At 38.1% G+C, this 19,162-nt stretch overlaps 1 long non-coding RNA gene across 1 annotated transcript; it reads right to left on the bottom strand.

Moving 5' to 3' along the window:
- Positions 1-8,924: 8,924 nt before the first annotated feature.
- Positions 8,925-14,552, bottom strand: LOC129784221 (uncharacterized). Its single transcript, XR_008746681.1, has 3 exons — positions 14,268-14,552; positions 13,233-13,360; positions 8,925-8,988 (listed from the first exon to the last, which is right to left on the bottom strand). It is a non-coding gene; the product is annotated as an uncharacterized LOC129784221 (long non-coding RNA).
- Positions 14,553-19,162: the final 4,610 nt, after the last annotated feature.

Here is a 19,162-nt window from a genome sequence, read left to right as displayed (position 1 = left end):
GAAAGAAATAAGCATACAACAAATACTTGGAAGGAGGGCTAAAGGATGACAGGAAAGGTCAGCAATGTTCATACCAGGAAAACCATGGAGGCCAGAAGCAGGATACAAGTGAGATGAGAAACAGTTCTGTAGGTCTTGGCAGAGCTTTCCTTTGCAATAATTGTCTAAAGCTGTCTGGAGGCTTCCCCTGGAGCTTTTCTCTCCTTTGTCCCTATAACGAAAGAATCCATGTTACAAACTTTGCTGTGGGATATGTAATGGAAATGCAACACGCAACATAGTTAGCCGGCAGCCTTGGAAAATGCTGCCTAATGTTAATCCTACAGGACTTGTTCAAGGAATGAAGCCACTCTGAAGTTGGAGTGTGACCTTTACAGGCATTCCTCTTGCATATATACATTTTCACAGACACAATGGCTCCATTGGACCATGCCTCCAAAGTATGTTGCCATTGCGAAAAAGGCTTGTACGGTTCCATGAAGATAATTAAGAAACAAGGATCTGTGAAAAGATACTAGGCCACGCTTCACAACAGTGCGAATCAGTGGAAGAGTGCACAGTTTGGTGAGGGACAGAGGAGGAAGACGTGCAGATCTGGCCACCCTCAGAGGACTGCAGGGAAGCCTAATTGCTTGCACAGAAGCAGCTGTGGATGTCCCCCTCCTTGCTTTACCTCATGGGGAACCTCCTGATAAGACAGAGGTGTTGTCAGTTGCTGACAGCTTTTTGTGCCACTACTACCAAATCTGTCCTGACACATTTTTCAAGGGTAAATCTAAACGTTTCCTGACAGCAGGTTGTTGCTGTGCCAGGGGTTAGTGTCTCCTTATCATGAGGAAGCAGTCTGGTTTCAAGGGGTGGCCCAGATGACCAGATTGCCCCGGCCTTCCACTTTCTCTTGATTAACACCCCTCCAGAAGGAGCGAGTTTACAGCAGGGCAGGAACGGGTATGTTCAGAGGTAACATTTATAAAAGTATTGGCAGTGCATGACTTGGTCTTTTATGTTGGCTCATATTATGACATTGCTCTGGTAACGGAACGTCCCAGTAGAGATGAGGTTTTATTGCATTAGATTTTGTCATGACAGACTCTATTTTTTTCCAGTCTTTCAGGCTCATTCACTGCTTTGTCCTGTTCGACTTCAGTCAACAGGCGGTTTGCTAAAGATCTCAGCGAGGATAAGGGCAGCTACATCATCACCACAAATCAAATATATGGTGTCTCAAAAAAGCATGTCCTCACGCTGCCAGGATTCCTGCGCGGGTCTGATGTTTTTGTGACCAAAAGATCAAACACACTGCTTGAGAAACTGCCTTATGCTACGCTGATGAAGGCCATGCTTGCCTGTGTGGGGGTGAGCCCTGCGGCGGGTGAGCCCCCCGGCCAGCAGCCCTGGCCGGGGCTGAATTTGGGGTGCAGCTGCAGCCAGGCGCTGCAGCGGGCCGTGCTCTGCGGCGGCGTGTCGGCAGATGCGCTGCCCCCCGCCCCACCATATCTGGTTACTGAGCACGGCTCTGGCAGCCGTCATCCCGCCCGCCACATACACCAAGACCCGGGCATGCGACATGCTCAGCCACCCCTCAGCCATCCTCAGGTTTCTCTTGCTTGGGCAGGCTGGATTTAAGCTCAGGGGTGGCCTGAGGAGGGGTAAATGCTGTTCCAAGGGTATGCGAAAAATGAAGCTGAAACCCCTCTGGGATGGGAAAAGAGAGGGAAGCTTGGGTCTTTGCCAGCTCGCTTTTAAATTTCCACCCTGAACTCTGTGTGTGTATATTTATAAGAAAATAAAGTAAAGGCTACACATTGCCCAATACAGCAAATACCAGGGACAAGATATTACAACCTCTGGATTTCACAGATTTATCCAAATGTGAGCAGTAGCTCTCCACATACAAAATAGGAAGCGAACGTAATGGATATCTAAAAGGGGATGATCAGGTGGCAATAGTTTGGTGGTGAGGGAAGTGCTCGTTTCAGGCGGCAGTAACAGAAAGTGCTGCTGCTGTTACCACTCCCAAAATGGCACGGCTTGGTCCTGCATCCACCCAGGCTCCCTGGATCCCAGCAGGCCAGCGCCCCACGGCAGCGCTGTGTTTTGGTCATCTGCTGGAAGCAACCGGGATGCCTTGGGGACAAAGGGCACCTTGTCCCTCAGGGGAGCAGCTGCCTTGTTGTCACCCTTCTGAGAGGAACCTTACGCCTTTGGTGGACTTGGCTGCAATGGATAGCTCTTAAAGAAATCAGTCACAGTATACTGTACTGGCATGAACAATCCCATTGGTGTATATTTCCTATGCATACACTATTTAGGCTGAGCTGGTTCTAGCTACGCTATGGTGAAATTTGTGGCAAAAATGTTTGTTGATTTTAAAGTTTTTATGGTGTGATCTCTTGGTTACCTCAGTGCATTGCAAAAGACTTAATGGCTTAAGTGGTCAAAAAATAAATGCATTTTATGTGAGCTCTGTGCTCATGCAGAAAAACTTGAATAAGGCATGCAAGGAAGCTATAATGCATTACCATAGCATAGGCAGCAGTATACCATTAACCCTGGTGGGATTTTTTTAGCATTTCTTTTTCTTTTCTTTTCTGTGGTAAATAACGTAATCAAGAAATTCAGAATAGCTAGATAATGTGTTGATATTGACAAGCAGTTTTGTTTGAAAAACAATTCTTAAAGTTTCAGGATGTGGTATTACATCTGGAAGTTTTCTAAATGGTTTGCTGTGACTGACTTAAAAATTAAGTGGTTTCTTCCACTGCCCAATGTTGTTGCTAGCTGATTTGAAGTCCCACGTTTCCCATCCTGTGCCATTGGGCTTGCTCAGCACTGGAGCCCTGCATTTCTGTGGCTGTTATAGATGGGATTAAAGATGCAGAGGATTCCCAGAAAGTCTTGTGAAAGAAGTGAGACTTGTTGTATGAGGTCTTACCTTTTCCAAAAGATCTACAGAGCCTACAGTAAAAGTCCTAAGCTATATCAGGAGTTATTAACTAGGCCTGCTCATGCTATCTCTCTCATCTACAGGGTTTATCTGGGCATTCTCAAAGTACACTTACCAGCTGACACCTTTGTGGTTATAATAGTACACTTCTTCCCTTGAGGGAAAAGTTGAACTAGGAAGGATTTTATAAAGAAAAAATGAATGTGGAACATTAATCAACCTAGTTTTCTCTTATAACCCCAACAAAGGAGTCCTAGTTAAGGTGCCCAACAGAGGTGAAGATGGAAGGGATTGCTGGAGCCTGTCCTGGAGCCCATTCTGCTAATCAGATGCTAAATGCTAACTACTTTTTCAGAGCTCTGGAGCTACGCAAGGGAACTTTATTTTAGCAGAGTTACTGTATTTTGAAAGCCTTTGCAAGATGAGAAGAAGCTTAGCAGAAGTTCTCTAGATGAGTTGTGTCTGTGGTATCTCGCATTTGCCTGTTTGTCATTTGAGACTAAAGGTGATTTACTGTGGGGTTTGGCTATTGACACACAGCACACAGATACCAACATTTTTATATAAAAATAAAATACTGAGCAGCAAATGAGGAAATTATTCATTCTGGTAAAAGGCAGAAGCAGTATTCTTAAAATTAGCCTTAAAATATTTATGGTTTTCTGTTTGTTTCCTCAAGTCTTTGGCACTGAGAAATCACTCATTCAAACTACTGGCACTGGGAAATTTTCCCTTCCATCTCCTTTATATTGCCAGCAACTGCCATTAGATGTCAATGAAGTGATAGCTTTATGTTGGAAAATAAAATCTTTTTTGTTTTTTTGTTTGTATTTTGTTCTCTTTCCTTGCTATACAGGTAAGAGATCTCTCCTTCACTGGTAGGCAAAGTCTAGAGATACTATGAAATGACCTTGCCTTTCCTTGATCAAGTCAGACATTTCCTCTGCCTTGCCATTTCCTAGCCTATGAATTGCTTGTTCATTTTCTTGGCTGTTGTAATCAGGTCCATTTGATTTTCACAGTTGTTCCTACTTGCTATTTTCACTTGTATTTTATTAAAGTAACTTTCTGAAGGAGTTACACAGAAAGAAGCAGGGTAACATCATTTATGTTGGAGATGAACTTGAGACAAACCAGTAGATACAGCTGCCCACATCCCGTCACCCTTGTGCACACATGCAAAGGTCTTTAAATGATGGAACCCGCAGCTCTGCAGCTCAGGCCTAATCTAAATCAGGGAAATTATATCTTGGGACAATAGTTAGAGCGCTTTTTTAATAGACTTTGAATGAAACAGATTTGTATAGGAAGCTGTTGTTCTGCCTAACAGATTTGTTGCCATTTCTCAAATGTGTGCCTGTTGTGGTCTGTTTGTGAATTTTAATTTTTTCCCATCACAAGGAAGATGCCTCCTCCAAAACCAAAGTGATATAGCTGTGCCTCTGTTCTCACTTTTCCCACAGGCACCATCAGATTCTTTTCTGGAGAACTGAGAGGATTGAAAATGGTTATTTTCCTGTTCACGGCTGTTAAAGGGATGATGCAGTTCTTGTACTAAGGCAGAGACAAATGGTGTGGCTTCAGGATCATTCATTAAGAAGGTATCAGTTACCTGAGGGAATTATTGGCCTCTTTGTAATTCTTTTTGTAAGCTTATGAACAGAAAGAGGCATTTTACTGGCTTTGCTTATTAAGGTAATAGGAATAGGTATTACTAATAAACATGGCAGGAAATCTGACTGAATGTTGATTTGTCTGCTTTTTAATTAGCACAGAAGCAGAGACTGCTTTTGAATACTGAGGTCCTCATTCCCATGCTCATGGATGATCTCCCATTTTGTTAATGATTCTGCATCAGGGATTGATATTATTAGGAAAGAAGGTCTTCTGACAAAAGGGAGATTCTTGTTCATAAAGGTGGAGGTCTCAGACTAAGCTGAAGTATTGCATTTTAGCTGCCATGTTTGTGCTTACTCTTCTGTACTTGCAATTAACATTTTCCCCTTAATTCCAAGACAGGAGAATAAAACTAAATTATCTTTCCATTATTTCTGGTGTAAATTGCTTGTGATATCTATAAACCTACTTCATACAGAAAGTTAGCTGTAAATGTGGCACCTGTTTTGCAATGGAATAAAGAAATATCTTGGTATGATTTTATTGTATTTCTTACAAATGCATTGCATCAAAGTAAGTTAGTCTTGACTTCTGTCATCATGCTTAACAGGCTAATGGCAAAAGACAGCAAGGATGCATAAACCAGGCAGGTATAAGGTAATCTGATTGGGGCAAGTTATTGGTTATTCATTTCACATGTTTTGTTATGATAATTGTTGCCACTACATTATGGTGGTGAGTCACAGACCAAGGCCTTATTGATCCTGTTGCTAGATACACACGCTGGTTAGCTGAAAAAGTGAACCTAGGAGTACGTCTCACTGAATGCAGCTCACTGCAGCAGAGGTGGCATTTTCCATACAAAGCAATCCAGCTTTTGAGTATGTTGGGAATATGGATTTGAAAAATGTCTTTAATTTATAGAGGAGGTGTGAGGCAGTGTAAATGCTTACAGCACTGCTTTTACTGTATAGTCAAGGGCATGCAAATGTTAAAGAAGAAACTGTATCTGTAGCAACATGTGCTGCAAAACCCCAACAGATAATAGTCACGTAATTTAGTGAAGGTACTTCATCATTTCAGTCAAATAACATTTAAGTTACATAATGGGGTCAACCGGAAACCCCATTTCTGTTCTAATGCTTTACGTTTGTATCCTTGTAAAGTCTGACTTTATCTTCTTCAGACCTTTGCCCCTGCTGGCTATTAAATTATTCAGTTGTCACTGCCAGTGCGATTTGCAAAGCTGAGTACTGCTCTGCTTAAGAAAGAGTGAAACTGGTGCTGTAAGTGTGACTTAGGTGTACAGCTAGACCAAGGTGCGTTACTTTCCTGTGGACATATGTCTAATAATCCTTTATTAGGTCTGCCAGTGAAATAAACCAGCAGTTATCATATAATTTCTTTTAAAATACTGATAGCATAGCACTGTTACAATACTGCTTCATGTCAAAGCACTTTCTTTATTAATTTAGTTTTAATCTGGCATGTATCAGCTAAACTAGAAAAAGAAAACATTTTTATTAGCCAAATCAACAACAACGCATTAGTAATTGCCTTTAACAGTAGCAATTTCACTGCAAAAAGCAACAGACATCTCATACAGTTGCATAAACTCTTCTCGTGGGAAGCTGCATACTAATAAATTTCATTCTGAACTTTGCTTCTTATCACCATGGTTTACTTAGTACATCAGAAGGAATGTGATTCATTAAATAATTTAAAGTACATTTCACTGTTAGAAGTCTTGCATTGAAACAGATCAGTTGCCTGCCACAAAAAGATATAGATTAAAAGTAGTAAAAGCATTAGCCAAATGCCACAGTGAATTGCAACAGCTTCTGGCAGGACAGGAATATTGCAGCTAAGGACATATGCATGTTGTTATTTCTTTCATAGATTTTTCCATAGTCTTTGTCTGGATGCGTTGCTAAACTGTGGTCCAGATTTGCTTTTGTTGTCTGGAATTAGCCTCTCACCACTCTGCCTTTCAGCAGTTGGGGTTGCCAGTGATTGCTCAGTATGGGACAAGGTGCTTCCCCTTCTGCGAAAGACCAGATCGTGTGGAATTAAGCCAGCTAAATGGAGGAAGGAAGGAAGGGGTATATTTAGCTTTTGACTTTTGAACTGCATATTAGTGAGAAATCATTATACTTTCCAAGTAACTTTCTATTCTTTAAAAAAATTAAGCTTCATAACGGTGAATTAATCCAGTGGTGTGTCAGGATTTATGCTGCCACAGAAGTACTGGAACAAACAACTCTTTTTGAATATCCTATTTATTCCTATATCCAGCTATCACAGAAACTTTTAGATACCGGTAACACTTGGTTATCACCTATGTAAATAAACTGGGGTTTGATAAATTAAAATTATTGCCAATTGTGAAAATAAAACCCAATGCCTTAGAACTAATTCAACTTTGCTTTATATGTTGCTTTTTATCTTAAACTATCTGTACTTAATTTCTGTTCCCTATACACTGAGTAGCCCAATTAATAAGAAATATTAAGGATCTTCATATGAAGTACTTAACTAACCTTATCTGGAAAGATATTAATTCAAACTTCTTTGGAAGGACAGATGGCAATAACTGAATTGTGTAAGAAAATTTTGTAAGAGTTTAGAACAGAAAGAATACTTACATTGAAAAGGCCAGTGAGGGATATTTAACTTGTCCTACAGACATTGTTAGGAAATAATGCAATAATAAAGCAATTGGTACAGCTCCTAACCACTCTACAATAGCACTGAATGGAGAACTATAGCTGTTTGGTCTTGTGGCACATCACAAAACTCCCTGCTCAGGCAGGTTTCCGGCTGAGATTTGATGAGAATATGAATTTCTTTTGGGGAGTCTTGTAGGAATGAAGATGGAAAGAATTCATCTTTGTTGCCTGGCTTCTGCTTTAGGAGACACACAAGGAAGTTTAAATAAGCAAATCACCTTTACTAGAGCAATGGAAGCAACTCCACTAATCTGAAGTCATCTTATTTCAATTCACTTAAGACTTTTTAAGATGTGAGTAGCCTGACCTGGCTAAGGCAGAATCATAAAAATTTATTAACAGCAATAATGTGGTGTAAAGGTAGTACTCATTTTACAGTACAAATGAGACAAATAAACCTGAAACAATACAGCAACACAATGTAAAGTGATAATGTTCCTGAAACTAAAAGATGAGAAGGGTCTTGTTCTTTGTAATACCATACCTGCTCTGAGGTGATAGTAATTGGCTCTTTAAGGATAATCCAGATGACACTGTCATGGAGGGGAGGATGAATCAGAGCCACTGTAGATCCAGTAATACCTGTATTTAGAATATTTAGGCAGTAGGCCTGAAGGACGAAAATTGCAAAAGCAAATTTGTTTACCCTGTGGGAAATACGCTGGGTTAATGAAACCCATGAGTAAAATAGGATTTACATCTCAGTCTACAAGTGAGTGTGTTGCTAAATCAGAGGAGGAAATTTCAAAACTCCAGTGTTTTCTCATAGTATTAGAGGTGAGTTTCTTGCCCTGGTGATACATTTGATGCTGAGATACATCTAAGCTATCACTGCTGACAATGAGCAGTGTCACTCCAAAAACAAAACACAAAACAGCTTCCCCCCACCAAATGGTATCATGTACCAAAGAGTTCAGTCATCACTGACTAAATGGTTGTGGGGTTTGTTTGTTTGTTTGTTTGTTTTCAAAATACTGAACTCTGTGCTCCTGAACAAGCAAAACACTTCTGTGTATAATTTTCAGCTGTCTGTTGAAGCTAAAGGGAAAATCATGCACATTGATAATGTTTGCATCTTCAGGGTCAAACTCTACACTCCTTTTTAAAATCCTGTGGGAGATGCTGTATTGTTTTTTTAACATACTTCACTAAAATTCAGATATTCAGATTCTATCTTTGCCTATCCTGTGCCTTTATGAGAGGCTTGGTGGGTATAGTCATTGTAAGTAAGCAAGACAGCTTAAGAAAAGTGCAGTTCTGGTGTTATTTCTCCCCTTTTTTCCTTTCCTTTAACTAAGAAAAACTTGAGTTTGGTTACTGTAAGTCTGTGTTGGTGATGGATACCAGGGGTAATTTTAAATAGACAGACAGATGGATGGAAGTGTAGGATTAGGTAGGAATCTTACACAAAGAGCCCATAGCCGTCTACAGGGTGGAGCCCCACAATACAAAATATCTTATGGGATCCCATAAACTCATGTCCAGGATCATACTTTCAGCTCCTACATCTCAACAGCCTCCTTCCACTGAAACCCTGCATTATTGTGAAGTCTTCAAAAAGGCAGATGAAACACTGTGTAGCTTTTAATTTAACTACTCTATATATTATCATGATCAGGCTATGATGTTTACCTCAGTCTTTACTGAATCCAAGGCCTTCAAGACACCCTTCAGGTTCTCATTGCATAAGCCAAGCTGTAAATAAAAGAATACTTTAAAATCCTAAATACATAACAATAGTATTAGTCTGACAGAATCAAGAATAAGAGTATGCTTTATAAATGTTGATTAGTTTAGCTTTGCAAACCCACTATGAATGAGGCAAAATTTAGAACTTTTGAGGAAACAATGGGAAGTTTTGCTTCTGCTTTAGAAAGTAATGCAAACAGTAGTGTGAAAATAGTCTGTGGTTCAGAAGTATATGATTGCTTTGATCATATGTGCTCAGCCTTGAAATTCACTTTGAAAGTATTCAGCGAGATGGTTTTGCTGGTATCTTTTTTGCAATGTGAACTATGAGTAATTATATTTCAGCAGTACATAACAATATATAATATTATTTTATGATACTTCCTTAATATAAAAAAGTCCTTAATAATAAGGAATTCTTTTTCCTGCCTCAATAGCGTTTGAAAGGCTAAATATGTCATATGTATGGATCTAAGATTTCTTGGAGTTCTGATTTAGCTTTTTTTTCTGATTGATAGACAGTAATAGCACATGGGACTCGAACCATCTATCTGTGAAAGTTTACATTGCTGTAAATGGAGTGGAAAACAAACATAAAATGTGCAAGCATTGCCTGTTACAAAGGTGGGCAAAACACCTCAAGCTCACTAGCACCCATGCTTTAAAACACAGCTGCTCAAGGGCCTGTGGATGAGAAGGGGATTTGGGTAAAACATCCATGTAGCAGCATGGGCAAAGTTGGAAATACGGGCTAAATCAGGGTAAGGGACAGTCATCTCCACCAATTTTACACAAATAATAAGTGTTTTTCCTAGTCCTCATCACTGACTGCAGTTTTAGTAAGGAAAGGGAAGATAGACATGTGTTTTCAGTATGTCAGTAACTGACCTTCAGGACAACAGTGACAATTGCCAAGCCATCTGGTTTGTTAAAAGCCTCAGCTACATTTGAATACTTGTCTGCATTCCAGAGAATGAGATGACACTAAAAAGCAATTGACAGGTTCATTTTTGCTGGTTCTATTACAAAGAAATGCCGCCATAGAGTGAAATAGTTAGAAATGCCACTGCACATTTAGGGTCTGACCGTGAAACTGAGAACATGCTTGTGGACGCCTGCAGATTTATGGTGTTTTGCTGAATTGCCCTGGCATTGTCAGGACTCATACCCAGGCTTTATCTTGGGGTAGGCAGAACTGCACATATTCCTGAAAGCAGTTTAGAGGTAAGTACACAGAGATGTGGAAAATCACAGCTTACAAGGGACATTTTTTTTCTAACTCTATTGCTAACAGTCTCCTGTGTATGCTTTTATTTCCATGCCTTTAAAAATGTAATACATTACTTAGCATTTTGAGGAGTGTAACCACTTTGTTATACAGCATGCAATATTTATTCACAATAGTCTCATTTACTGCAAAAGATTGAAGGTATGGCCATGAACATCATGGCTGTGGATGGTTTATATTCAACACAGATCTTTCAACCAGTATTTGACAGTATTTGCTTTAATAGGGTTTTAAGGAACTTTTGTTCAGCTTAGTATGTTGCATATTGCATTGTGAGCTATTTTTTTGTGAAATATAAATATCCAAAACTTACAGAACTTGGAAATCATAAGAATTTCTTAAAATGCCTTCTCATCTATGAATATGCTTACCAATTACTTAGCAACTATGTAACTCTATGGCAATAGTCTGGTCCTGGATTATTTGCATAATGTTTCAGAAACATAGTCACAAAAAATATCAAAACTTATAAAATGCAAGAAGGAGATCCTAAAATAGAGAAACAGAACATGGAAATTTTCATATAATGCACATAATCTTAAAATTGTGATTTACATAATTTTTTAAAAAAAATCTGGTATTTTTTAAAGCTGAATTGCTGTCTTTTCAACTTACCATCTTAACTGTTTCAACTTATTTTAAACTATTGATTCAAAGCAAACTAATAAACACTTAATCGTGTGCTGTTTAAACACAGCTTAAGTGCACTATTGCACTATCTCTTTACAGCAGAAAGCAATTCTAAAGGGACACCCCTTTCTTGTCTTGGCTGTATCAAATGAGATAGCTTTACACTCTCTACAGTGGAAAATTTCCTATTAGGAACACACTTCTGGCTATGTGTTCCTAATGCCTAAATTAAAAATGTGTAATCCATCCCATTAGTTTGTCACGTTGTAATGTTCCTAAAATCTAAAAAGCTGCCAAAGATAACATTACACGGATTGAACATGAATTATTTGTTGGCATGTTGATGACTATTAGCAGGACACTAAGACACTGGAAAATGAATAAAATCTGTTACTTTAGAGGTGGTTTTTAATTTTTGTAAAAAGAACCTTGTACTTGACATTTGCTGGGGCCCTTACTAAACAGCTTTTTTACTTCTTTCTCTTCATTAATTTCTTCTGGGTTTCCTTTTTTTCTGTTCTTGAAAAGTCAGAAAAAAACCACCTTACAGTGATCAGCATACTTGTAGCTTTGAGGAGATCCAGCTACTACTGTAGTGGGGTACTGGGTGATCAGACTCTCTAAAAAGCAGTTGATTTAGTATTAAGCTGAAGGTACTTTTACAGCTGACGTTTACATTTAGCAGATGTTACTTACTTTTACACCTGCACCTTTCAGCCCTATTTCAATATTTAAAGATGGATTTAGATTATCTAAATTTTTATTAATAAGTACTGAGCACAAAACCCAATTTGCTCTTGCAGAGTCAGCTTTGCAGACACAGAGATGGTATTGCTTTTGCAAAATAAAATAACTATAAAAGCTATCTACATATGCCTTTTTTTTTCTTTTCTTTTTTTTTTTTTTTTACCCCTAGGGATGATATGTGTGACTGGACTTCGAAAACCTGACTTTAACTTTTCTTTTATTGACTCTGCCTCTGAGGTGTATTTCCTTCTATCCACTGTGTGCTCTGAGTCTTACTCATCCATTTGGCCCCCATAGAAATGAAACTGCTGCAATCTATATGTTTCGTTGAGAGGTCTGCCAGCAAATGCATGAAGTATGGTAAAAATATCAATCAATTAAGTCTTCCTGACAGGCAAATTATAGATTTCAAAGATTTTATAACATGCAAGCAGTTTCCTCCATGTTAAAATATTAACGTGATTTGATACTAGATTATTTTTAAACATCTGGAGAAAAAGAAAACAAACAACAGTTTGTGCAATTAAGCCAAAGGTATTTAAGGTTTTAATTCCAGGTATACACATGAGTGTATTGGCAAATCTGCATGTCTGCTCAATACAGGTACAAAGTTCAGGTAAAATATTTGTGAATACACGTTTTACTCCAGAGAGAAAACAAAAGAAAAAATAATGCCGAAAACCAGCAGCTTGCCAGAAACAGTAATTGGATTTTAATAACTGCAGAACAAATTGTCCTACCTCATGGAATTCACTTCATGCTAAAATTTGTGGTATTTATGACAGCATTTTAAAGGTCTCTTTCTTCATAGAACTAACAGTTAATAGGTACTTGATGTTTTCTGAATTTAGATTATGAGATGCCACAAAGGTACTCAGATGTTATTGACACTGTTTATTGGTCATTATCATTAATTCCTTGCTTACGAGCACATAAGTGTGTGTTGATTCCCATTTTAGTGATAGGCACCTGTGATTGTGCATGATGCTTAGAAATATGTGCCTGGAGTTCTTGGAGCATTTGCAATATTATACATCAGCACAAAGAAATATCCTCCTTTGCTACCAAGGCAATAAGACTCTCTGAGGAAAAAAAGCTAGCCCAGTGTGATTCCATATGGAGTTACACTGTGCGTAACTTTTGCATATGTATAAGTCTCCTACTGCATGTTGACTTTTTTTTTTTTTTTAAATTGAGTAACTGTCTTTAGAATCTCTCCTCCTACCTTCCCCTCCCCAAATCAGTGACTATCCTGGAGGTTTCCTACTGGGAAATTACCAGTTCTTTTGCCATTAACACAAAAACACTTGCCAACAAGTTCTAATTTTAAAGAATATCACTTGGATCTTCTGTGACAAAGGGTGCTGCCAACTAGTATAACAAAATTAGCAAGCATACCCTAATCTACATAAATACTCCTGAAAGGCAACTAGTCCTGTTTTCTATATAAATTAGAGAAAAAGAGAAGGAAAAAAAAAAATATCTCACAGCCCCCTCTCTAGATCCCCCTTTTACTAAGCTGATTGATTGTCCTTATCCTCAAAATTCATGTGGAATGAATGTCTGACATTGATGCTCTCTTTACCTGTGGAAAGTTTCCAAGTAATCCAGAAAAGCCCCAGAAATGCATCTTTTTTTACTTCCTTGGTTTCAATACCAATAGATTGATGGTCTCTGTCGGCAATAGCGTATAACTTGGCCAGTGGTCAGGTCCTAGGCAAAATACATAAATAATTGAAGTTTTCTACTTCTAATTCTGCACCAATACTGAATTCCTGACACTTTCCCTTGGAGCCAATTGAATACATAATACAGCCACTTATGTTAATCAACCATGTAATTCTGAAGAATTTTTATAAGGAAAAGAAAGAAATATTCAATATTTTATAAAGAAATCTGATTTTCTATTAAAGATGGCTTTTACCATTGTTGCCTTGATAACTCCAGTTCAAATTTGCCATTTTTTTCTGCTTGTAAGGTAGTGTTTTCTTTAAAAAGAAACTACTGGTGCTGATGAAAGCTGTTAAGACAAGATTTCTGCTTTGATTTTTCTTTCGAATTTCTAAGTAATGCCTGGGCTTTTATATGCCTGCTTAAACAGTAAAGACAGTAATATTTTCGAACCAACATCTACTGATTTAATGTAATTTCAGAATGGCATGATAAACTGTGATAAGAGAAAGGAATAAGGAAACAATGTGGTTTGTAATCTGTTTACTTTTTGATTTAGTATATGTATTAAGACAGACATGACTTAGATGCCAAATTAAAATATACAGCACTTTTAACTGTTCAGATGTTGTCCAAAGATGTTTACACTAAATCTTCACAATCCAAAGGATAACTATGGTATAAAAGGGCAGACTACACAGAAAGCAATGGATGCTCAGCCCTTTTGAAAATCCGTATCAATGATTTTAGCCATCTGTGTGTAGATTTTAGAACATTAATTTTGACAATCACTAAAAAAACAGTCAATCTCAGTAGCTTTTAGCGGTGGAAAACAATTAACAACATCAGCGTGAAAAAAAATGGTCAACATATTATTAAATATTACATTAATATGACTAGCAATGTTCTCATTAATAAAAGAGGAGGCCCAAAGCCTACTAAGTCCTACTAGCTTCAGATGTTTTGGAAATTATCTCAAGTCATTTTTGTACTGCTAGGAATCTTCAAGGTAGACTTTTGGGGGACTGAATAAGTGCGTGATTGAAGTCCAACTTCCAGAGTTCTCTCCGTAAGCAGGTCCTATCTTGTAGTTCAAGAATATTTATACACAGTCACTTACTTCTTCAGTAATAAGATACCATGCCCTGACCCTCTGTTTTAAAGCTAAGTTCTACTAACACATGGGATTTTGCCTAGCTTAAACACTGTCTCATACATGCTTAAAAGCAGGATTGTATTTTTAGGACCATATGCTTAACGAGTACTGCAGCTTAATTAAATAGTTGTGGTATTATCTATATTTGTAACCATTTGAACTGAGTGTATGGAGTACTTATTTCTATATAAAATAAGGTTTAGCATAGACTATGTAAGCATTGCCTTGTCATCCTGCGTTGCAAAAATGGAACCTGTTGACATTTTCCTGTTTTTCTCACAGACTACTCTCAGTAATAGGAAACTGCTGATATCTGCCTTTGCAGATGTCTGCAACTTGCGTCAGGAATTTCAGATACCATTGTGCAAGTAATGTTATAACCTGTAAAACTTGTGTCATTGATGCCTAGGAATACGGCAGGTTTTAGGTGCATCTCAGTTATAGAGAGATTGCAATTTTTTGTTAATTTTTTGTCATTGTTCAGAAATTACATTTTGTCAGAATGGAAAAATTTTCAAAGGAAAATTACCACCACAAACTTCTGCTGGAAGAGAGACAGCTTCACCTGCTTAGTCCCTGATCAATTTCCTAGTCAGATTACTCAGATGATATCAGTTTCACTACATCATGAAATTTCTGCTTGAAGTGAAGGGTGCACAATTTATGGGCCTTGGGCAACTTTGATGTGTAAACTATGTGGGAAATGAAAATAGCAAAACTAACAGATCAGCTGGAAATACTAGGTATGCTGGCCCTGGGCAGTTATGAACTCGTCTCTCTGCAGCAGGGAGTCTGACGAGCTGGGTACCCAGGCTTGTCAAGCCTTCAGCACCCTGTTGGGGCAAGGGGAACTGAGGGGCCTGCTACTGTCTTGGCTGCCACGGTCTGGAATGGCTGTGATAAATTACTGCCATGTTTAGCGCTGAAACAGACTCAGGCTGGTGTTGATGACTGTGTTTTGAGGCTTCAGAAACAAGACCTGGCACCAGATGCTAAAAAGATCCGATCCACTGCTCTGGAGAATGGAGGCATACAGCAGGCAGCCCAGGAGCCCTCAAAAGGCCACCTTCATGCCAGGCACTCGGGACTTGCAGCCTCTCTGCTGCTACAGAAGATTTGGGGTTTGACTTCAAGTTACACGGTTATTAGTGAGATGTAAGCCTCCCAGCTTCAGCCTGGCACATTGGTGCAAAGGTGTTCATGGCTCAAGAGTTTTTCGCTTTGAGAATCGGAACTCTTTTGAATGTATTTGTGAGAGGACTGAGCAGCCATCAGTAAAATTCTCAAATTCTTTAAAGAACCGTTTTGAAACAGAATGTGTTTCTTGCAGAAGTGCTGACTATTGACCAGTTCTGATGTCAACTATCATCATTCCTTTGGAATAATGTAGGATAAGCTCCTTCACTCCTATGAGAGCCACAGCACCAAATCAACTGCAGTTGTTCACAGTCATGGCAGGGTGAAAGAACCAGAGTCCCCTCAGTTCCTTGTCTGAAGTCAGTCATCTGTAGACAGCGTTGGTCACTGTGCATTAGTTATATAGATAATATCAAAGACCTTCTGTCAGTAGTCAAGAACTACTGACTGGACCACTGAAAAAAACAACAGACTAGTTAGGACTAATCCAGAGAGATCTGAAATTGTGTTTATGGTTTGAGTGAAACAGATGGTACATTCCAGCATGATATGGGGACAACATAATATAAAGAAATTCAGTGATAAAGATTACAGAAGAGTGTGGCAAGATAATCTTGAAATTTCTAACAAAGTTCTAGGAATAATGGCCAAAAGAAATATAAATCTTGTCTTGTTAGACAGATGCAATGGGAATATAATGTGGAAAAATTGCCATAGTATGTTTTGCTTGATCAGATAATCAATGTCAATTTTCTGACTATGAAAAATATTCTTTCTGAGCGAGGTGAGCATGGCAGAGATTCAGTAAAATGATCTCTTGGAAGAGAAGCCAAGATTTCAGTATTGTGACCTTTTTTCTGTCTCATCAGCCAGACCCTAAAATAATTCTAGACCTCTGATTTAAATGCAGCAGACTGTGTGTGACTGACACAACAGCTGGTTTGCTTCTTGAAACCCAACACAACTGGCTTATGATTCCTCCCATTACACCATTTTATACCTCCCTAAGTGCACTTCAACTTTTAACTATGACCCTTTCACTGTTGTTAAAATGTTTTATAACTAGTATTTCTTAATTAAAGTTTAATCTGTTGGTTCTTACAACTTTAAATTCAAACCTGTCAAAATCATAGGTTTTTGTGCATGAATGTAGAGAGTAAGCTTATTGTTATGAAGGAGCTTTTGAACTCATGAGGAGCTCATGAACCAGGATTCAAAGGAAAAGAGTCCAGTATTCGTTTGAATAGACTTACCCCTTTTTTTAATTCTTGAAGTTACTGTTCGGCTGTACAATCAATCTTTATCTAGATGACAAAGAAACTAGGTTTGACTTTAAACAAAATCCCAGGAACTAAGGTGATGCAACTTAGGAAGGCTGGCTGATATCTTACTGGTTGTTGCACAGCACTTGCCATTTGGATGACTTCTTTCATTTCTCTCTTCTACTTGACCAAAAACTTTTCAAGGCTTTTACAACTTCATGCTAGGAGGAAAGACTCCTGAACTCAAAAAGCACTGAATCTTTTTCCAAAATAAAAACTTTTTGCAAATTACAATAGGGATCGAAGTAAATTATCTATAAATGTAAGTTAAAATAATCTAATCTAAAGCATTTTATAATTGGTTTTGTGGCTCTTGTGCATTCCTCCAGAGTACTTGTAGTCCAGACATTGTCACATTATACTAATGCATTAGAACTATGGGACTGAATTGCTGAGACAGCAACCACAAAAAATGTCCCAGCAGCACAGGGCATAAGAAGGCTGAGTATCATGGATGGTAACTAACTTCTTAAAACACAGGCCTGTATTCCATCAATCACTTATTATTGCCTCCACATTTTAGGCTATCCACACTCTGCAGGGAAAGTGTTAGCACCTTTCCAGGAAACTAGGATTAAAGAAATGTGATATCCTTGGCAAAACCTTCACAATATAAATAGAAGTGGATCCCTGGCTTTCAAAATGCGCGTGGACAAAGTTGTAATGTCTAAAGCTCTAAACTAGCAAACCACTATACATGCGTCTAACTTTATGCATAGCAAGACACCTATTGACCTTAACTGTGAGTATGAAATTAAAAACGAACATAGTATAGGAATGACTGCAAAAGAGTCTTATTTTAAGGACACTGGCTAGAAAAACAGAATATTCTTCTGAAATATATTAAATTATAAGAAAATTCAAAGGAAATTTTTCATTCTTAAGTGCCAAATACTTGGACACTCAATACACTATCTTGATAGTGAATTGATTTCTGAAAAAAATCCTACAAAAGGCTTCAAAAATATTTCAGTAGCTCTCACAGTGAACCTTTTTAGGTATTGTTTACAGAGAATTGAGATATTTTTATTTGTAATGCTCTGATCAAAATTAAGTAAGTTGCATTAGATAATCTTCCCTTATAGCTACTGTAAATAAACTAGTGGGAGGAAAGTTGCAGTTATGCAAGTTTTGGAGTGACTAGAAGGAGGGTGCTTCCAAACCATCAGGCATTACTTGATTTGAGGAAGCTCTGGCCATCCTTATTCAAAGTATTGCATAGGGTGCAAGAGATAAGTATCGCCTTAAAAATAAGATAAAACATAGTAAATATTGGCCTGTGGCATAAAGGTATGAGATAATGGGACCCCAATGGTTGTGAAAGAGCTCTTGTCTCATATTACCTCACACCTGTCTCCTTCCTGAGATACAGCTTAATTTGTCTAAGCAAGGCTGGTTATTGTGGAGTTTTACCTGCTATAGGCTACAGTTTTAGGCTTTTAATACTAACTGAGAATTTATTTTAAGTGGTGAAAGATAATACATCTGTCTACTTTTATTTGAAGACAGACCTCTAAAACATAAAATGGTGTGTCCTGTAACTCTTTGTCCTAGTTACGAGAACAGCCAAAGTCTGAAGCAAGGAAAAAAAAAGTCATGTCCAAATAATGAAGTATCCATAATATTTTCTTGTTCCCAGGTGTTCTGTGAGCATATGTAGTCCATATTTTCTAGCAAATACCAACAAAACTTCAGAAATGTCATTATGCATCTCATATTCAGGGAATATATTGAATTTCAACTAATAAATCTAGCTACTAGAACAGATTTTTAGGTGGAGATGGCACAGTAAAAATTAAAAATTTTATTATTTGCAGTTATACTGATACAGCATTAAACAGTCTATATCAGAAACGATGGGGTAGATCTATGGAGGTTTTTTCCATTGAATTCTGTACCTTAATATGAAAGAAGCATATACAGCTGCAACAGACCTAGTCTGATTTATAGATATAACATACGACAGACTGCTATGATGTTTTACTTGCCCTACATTAGAGGTTTTCAGCCCTTTGATTTCCAGATGCTTACCTACCAGCAAAGATACAGAAAACCAAAGCCTACTGAAAGCAGGCTTGCACTTCGTGGTTGTCTTTCATTTTGAAAAGTATCCACAGACCCCAGCATTTGGGGCAATAATTGAAAATCACATTTGTGTGCCATGAGACTGCTGAAAATTGTTCCCTGCATCATACATTTTCAGGATTTGGACCCTTCAGTTGGAGCAGC

The sequence above is a fragment of the Falco peregrinus genome, chromosome 3, assembly GCF_023634155.1.
Source record: "Falco peregrinus isolate bFalPer1 chromosome 3, bFalPer1.pri, whole genome shotgun sequence".
NCBI classification, from domain to species: domain Eukaryota; kingdom Metazoa; phylum Chordata; class Aves; order Falconiformes; family Falconidae; genus Falco; species Falco peregrinus.
This window is presented reverse-complemented; position numbering and strand designations above follow the sequence as displayed.